The sequence below is a fragment of the Serinus canaria genome, chromosome 2, assembly GCF_022539315.1.
Source record: "Serinus canaria isolate serCan28SL12 chromosome 2, serCan2020, whole genome shotgun sequence".
In the NCBI taxonomy this organism is placed as follows: Eukaryota; Metazoa; Chordata; class Aves; order Passeriformes; family Fringillidae; genus Serinus; species Serinus canaria.
In genome coordinates this window covers 77,133,910-77,139,909 of record NC_066315.1, presented here as the reverse complement: position 1 = coordinate 77,139,909, position 6,000 = coordinate 77,133,910, and the positions used below count along the sequence as shown (strand labels likewise).

General features: G+C 56.5%; 1 protein-coding gene across 2 annotated transcripts in view; it reads left to right on the top strand.

Moving 5' to 3' along the window:
• The first annotated feature begins 1,383 nt into the window (after nucleotides 1–1,383).
• BASP1 (brain abundant membrane attached signal protein 1) overlaps nucleotides 1,384–6,000 on the top strand; it is a 51,104-nt gene continuing 46,487 nt past the window's right edge. Inside the window, exon 1 of one of the 2 annotated variants that reach the window (XM_009095355.4) lies at nucleotides 1,384–1,550. The gene's annotated coding sequence lies outside the window, so the exon portion shown is untranslated. Of the gene's footprint in view, nucleotides 1,551–1,667; nucleotides 1,816–6,000 lie in introns of those variants that run through there. The other variant, XM_018926940.3, reaches the window with a different exon arrangement.

Here is a 6,000-nt window from a genome sequence, read left to right as displayed (position 1 = left end):
GATAGTTTTCCTTCGTGGGAATGTCCGGGAAGCCTGACACCGCACATCACACTGCACACCACGGCCCTCAGAAGAATACCCGGCGGCCGCGCCCTCCCTCTCCTCACGCCTTGCTCCCCTTTCGATCCATATCCATCAAAAATGCAAACCGGGCTCAGCCTTATCACCAGCCTACTACGCGTCTCTCACTCGGTCCTTGTCCCCAGATAAATGGGAAACAGCTTCCATTGTTCTTGCTGAAAGATGGTGCTGCCGGCTTTGAAGCCCCGGCGCAGCCGGACCGCGCCCCTTGAGCCAGAGGTTTCCCAAGACGTGCAGCCACCGCGGTCCGTTCCCAGCGGCTCCGCTCCTTCCCGGGCTGCGGGTCCCGGGGCAGGTCACCCGGCGGAGCCAGAGCCCGGCCCGGCCCGGCCCAGCCCAGCCCAGCCCAGCCCAGTCCAGCCCGGCCCGGCCGCCGCTCGGGGAGCAGAGGGCGCCCAAGCCCCGCGCATCGCCCGCCGCCCTCGGGCTCCCGCAGCGCGGAGCGGGCGCGGAGCAACGAGCAGGGCGCACCCGGCCCCCGCCACAGCCAGGCTGTGAAAACAGGGCGGTGGGAAAGTGCGGGCAGCACCCTCGGTTGTGCTGTGGCGGCCTCAGGGATGCTTTGGAACAGGGGGAGATCTGGAGGGATACCAGTCCTGAAGCCCCAGCGACGTTCAGGCCAGCTCTTCAGCTGCAGGAGCGCCCGGGAGAGATCCATTCTCCTGAGAAATGTGTTGCATTCCTCTATTTTGCTGCCTTTTGTGTTTAACCGGCAGACCCTCTCCTTAAGCGTGCCAAGAGCATCCAGGCCCGGGAATTTTTAGTCTCCTTCGCCGTGCCGCCCCTCTCCGCCGTGCAAGCGGCTTTCCCGCTCCCCGAGAGGGCTGCAGGTGTAGGCAGGCGGCCCGGCTTGCCCGCTCCCTCCGCCGCGCAGCATCCCAGCTCCGCCGGGGACGGGCCGTCCGCCCCATGGTGCACAGTCGCCCCCGGTGCGGTTCGGGTGCGGAGGGTCGCGGAGCGCCCCGCACCTCGCCGCGCCGCGCCCGCTCTCCTCGGGGCAGGGAGGTTGGCAGCTCCCTTCCCTTTTTTTTTGAGGGGTGTGGGGGTGTAATGCTGCAAGGTGCGTTCGCGGAGCCGCGATCCAGCCCCCCCGCAGCCTGCACGGCTGATATTTAAACCTGGGGTCCGTGCGCCCCCTAAGCGCGAGTGCCGCGCAGCGCATCCCCCGCCCGCCAGCCCGGGAAATAAATAAATAAAGTGTGTGGCTTTTGAACTGCCCACAGACTGTCACAGGGAAGGGGGGAGGGAGGGAAAGAGGGAGGGGGAGAGAGTGAGAAATGCAGAGGCAGCAGCCGCGGTAGCGGCGGCAGTGCTCCAGCAGGCACTAGGCACTCCAGTCCCAGCGAGCGAGCGGGCGAGAGCCACAGCGCTCCGAGCGAGGCGAGGGGGGCTCTGGGCTACCTGGGACTCTCTTTGTGACACCCCAGCACACAAACACTCCGACAGGGACAGAGGAAAAACACATAAAGGTAAGACGCGGTGTGTCTCACTTATGCCATTTACACAGCAGCCCGCGAGAGCTTTGCCGTTTTTTTCATTTCCCCCCCTTCCGTTGTGTCTCGATTGTGGGGAGAGGAGAGGTGCGTGTGAATTGGTACGAGCAGAGAGAGCGGAGCAGCCCGGGAGGCGCCTGCCCGGGCACATTTTAGGAATATCGCTGAGAGGAGCTCGATTCCTCGAGAGGGGACCACCTGGGAGCGGGATCGAGGCACACAACGGACAGAAGGCGATTCCGTGAGATTTAAATGCCCGGGAAGGCTCTCCTGGGGAAGGGTGGGGGTAGCGGTGGGTGTGGTGGGAATAATAGTGGTTTATGCCCAATTTCTTTTCGGTGCTTTTAGCCTGTTTCCAAAGGGAGTCTCCTTAATTAATAACAATAATTTAAAATAAAAAGAATAAAATAAAAAAAAGAAAAAAGAAAGGAAAAAAAGGAAGATGCCCCAAGCTCCCGATGAAAGGAAGCGCTGGGAGAAGAGCACGCACGGCTCCAGGAAGATGGCAGGGCGGCTGGGCGGGGGGCGGCGGTGCTGCAGGAGGATTGCGGGGTCCGAGCGGCTGGTGGGGCGCTCCGCGGGGTGCGGGGGGGGTCGAGGCGGGCGAGGAGCGGGAAGCGGCGCTTGCCCATTGTGGCCGGGGACAACGCGATTGTCGCTTGCCCATTGTGGCGCGGAAGCGGCGCTGCCTCCGCGGTCACGCGTGCGCGTGGACGCGCCGGCGGGTTTGAAGCGCTGCTCCCGGCTGGACAGCACACGCCGGGGCTCGGGGGCTCGGTTGCCCGAGCAGGGGCTACGGACCCGCCGTCTAACACGACAGGGACCGCCGCTGCCGCGCGCCGCGCTACGCCCCGATGCGCCTGTTCTATGAATATTCACCGACTGCCGCCCCCAGCTCCCCACAGGTCCCCATCGGCCGTCTGGCTTTCCCCCACTAAGGAAAGCTACAACTCCCCTCGATCTTTTTTTTTTTTTCCCTTCCCCTCCCGACCCGCTATGTCGCCTCTTCCCCACGCACACGCGTGTCTTTCAAGCCCGGCTCCCGCAGGGCGCTTTCCCCGCACCTCAGCTGGGCGTGGCGCACACGCGGGGGAAAGGGAGGCGGACACACGCACACCCCCGGGACACCCCCGCCCTCCTGCCACGCCGGGTGGGCGCCGCGCGGGGGGATGCGGGGCGGAGGGGGGAAGCGGGGCAACGGGGAGATGCAGAGTGGAGCGGGGATGCGGAGCGGAGTGGAGGGGGGATGCAGGGCGGCGGGGGAATGCGGAGTAGAGGAGGGATGCGGAGTGGAGGAGGGATGCGGGAAGCCCCCGCCGCCCTGCCCGCGCCTTTGTCTGTGCCCGGCGCATGCGCGGAAGCGGCGGCGCGGCCGGGGCCGGCGGCGGAACAAAGGCTCCGCGCTGCGCCGCGACCCCCGGGCGCTCCCCCCCGGCCGCCCTCCGCCAGCCCCGGCGTGGTCATCGGGGTGACCCAGCGGTACCCCGCACCCTTCCTTCCCCGCGCCGCGCCAGGCTGAGCTTGGAGTCTATTGCTGTGCGCGATGGCGGAGAGGACCCGTGCTTCCCCTCACCTCACCCACACAAAATTTGGCATTTAGGAAGGGGAAAAGGCCGGCCGTGCTGCCCGCCCCCTCCGCGCCCGCAGCGGGATCGGTGGGCGGCAGGCGAGCGCTCGCGGGTGCCCCCAGAGCTGCCCCGCCCCGGGCTCCAACACCGCCCCCGCTCCTCCCAGCGGCCTTGGGGGGCAGGAGACAGGGGCAGCGGGGTCTCTCTGCAGCAGCCTGGGGTCGTTCGGGGGTCGCTTTGAGCAGAGAGGGCGAGGCGGGTGGCGCGTACGTGCCGCAGTAGGCAGCCCCGCGGAGCAGCCACGCCGCAGGGACGTGCTCCCTGCCGGGCTCCGTCTGGGAGACACACGCGTGCTCTGCGTGCCCGGGCGGGCGCTCTCCTGGAGCATCTCCCTCTGCCGAGGGAAAGCAGTCTCTCAAGAGGAAGATTGTGTGCGTGCGTGTTAGTGCGACATCTTGAGATCTCTTTTGTTCGAATTGTTGCCTCTCGATGCTGGCATTGGTGCCCATTCCTTCTTCACCACTCTTCTTTCCCAACACTTCTCTAAAATTCGGATATATATCTCTTTTTAGCGGGAGCATGCTTAAGCCTGCTTGAAATGTATGATTTTGTAAGCTAATGACAGTTTCTGAACAGAAGACTACTGGTGTGTTAGTCAGGCTGGAGTTAAAGCTGACAAAAGAGTATTGCCAGTGGGCTGCTAAACAGGCGATGGCAGTGGATTTTATTGCTTCCCCTCGAGGGTGATGAACAGTCACTAGAAAACATACACCCCAAGGACCCTTGCATAGCAATTACTTGATATTTCCAGTGTTTCCAATTAAGATCTCTTCTGAAGAAGCCATCAGAGCCCTAAAATGTGTCTAAATGTCCCCTCTCTGCTTGCCAGATGCTTGCCAGGCACCACCTAAACTGGTGGCCAGGCTTCAGACACTGAGGGTTTTTTTCCTGTGTAGATGTTCCCCATTAAGCCGGGCAGAGTCTGGAGTGGGAGTGCCTGCCATACTGAAGGAAGATCCAGCATCTGCTTCTACTGCTCTCTCCAGGGGAGATACCTTGTCCCACACAATCCTTTTGTATTCAGGGTGTTTCTGAGAATTCTGGGCAACCTTTAGGGGTGAGGGAATAAGAAGAAGCAAGGACATGGCCAAAGGTTTTTACACTTGCTGTCTACTCATTGTGTCTCCCACAATTTCATTCGAGGGAGAAGCTTTGTTTTGTGACCTCCCTTGCTAGTGGATTGTATGCAGTGGATATTTTCTTTTTGTCCAGCTGTTTCAGTTTAGCCAGGGAGCACCAGCTCTGATCTGTGAACAGAATAAACACAAAACATTGGGAAATTCATGGTGTCTCTGTCTATTCTTGTATGCTTCATGTATGGAATAGCTGGTTGTGTAATACTGGGAAATTGTACGTAGCTGTCAAAATGCAGTCATGCAGCAGTTTTTTCTGTTAATTTTAACCTCTGAGTGTATCATATCCTGTTAAAATCAGCATTAAAAGGGTGAAAATGGTAAAATCACCGTTCAGGTTATTGCCTGAAGCAATGACCAGGTGAATTTTTTTTCTCTCCTCCCTGCCCTCTTCCATACATCATTGCATTTGAGATGCAACACCCTCTAAAGCAACATGGTGACACAAGGTTGATTTATTTTGGAAAGTGGAATACCTTTGGTGCGTACCCTTACCCTAAGACTACAGAGTGTGCAACCTCCGTAATTTCGGAGCCATGTCTAGAGCTGTCTCCAGTCCTCAAGTATTTGTGTTTTGGTCTTTCAAAATCAAGTCTGTGGAATAAATTGTATTTTCCAAGTGATGCTGCTTCTGTTTGTGCTGTGTTCCACTGGTAGCTTTGGCCCATGCAGTGAACCATGAAGTCTTTCAGCAGAACCTCCTGCGTACCGACGGCTTCCGTCTGAACAATGGTAAATTCTTCCCTTGTGCCGGCACCCACCCATGGCCCAATGGCATGCACTGAGCAGGGGAGGAAAAAAAAGGCTGATTGCAGGGTAAAACCAGCCTTCCCATGAAATCTTGGGTGAGTTCTATGTGGTTACATTTTTACACAATCAGCTACCATTGAATTAGTAATTATTTGGAAATCTGCCATGGAAAGCTGATCTTGCACTAATTTACTTATTTTGAAAATTTGAAAACAAGAATTTTGGAGGGCTTTCGTTTGTTTGCTTTTTTTTTCTTTTTTTTGGTCCCATCTCTAAAGGATTCTGCAGTTTTTTGTACCATCTCTAAAGGATTCTGCAGTTTTTTGTACACGTTTGTGCACAAATCCCAGGCCTGGATTTAGGTGCGTAGGTGTAAGCGTAGTGTCCTTGGATGCAATGTAAATTTTTGAGGTAAAATCTAGTTCTTCAAATAAGAAAACTGGATGATCTTCAAATGCATAATGAAGAGTATAATAATCAACCAATATTCAAGGCCTTTCCTTTATTCATACAAGGGCAAGCCATTTCGAGGTACACTACAGAAGTATGGAGACTGATTTATAACTAAAGAAAGATACTTAGGAATGACTTGGGTTGCTGCTTCTGTGTCAATCAGGAATGAAAAGAATGAGGTAACAACCAGAGAAATCAAAGAAATTCCTGAAAGCATTATAGACTTGATAATAGAAACCATATGCAGCATAATGGGGGTTTCATGCATTAGTAGGAAATGCTTTCGAGATTAAAAAAATATGCAGGGGGAAGAAGGGGGAAAACCTTATGCAGAATGGAAAGGACTTTATTGCAAGTCTTCCTTGCAATATCTTGTATCTCACAGTTCTCTTCCCTAAAAGTGATGCCACCTAAGCTTTGTACTTCAAGATGGAGAAATGTGATTAATATAAAAATGTATCT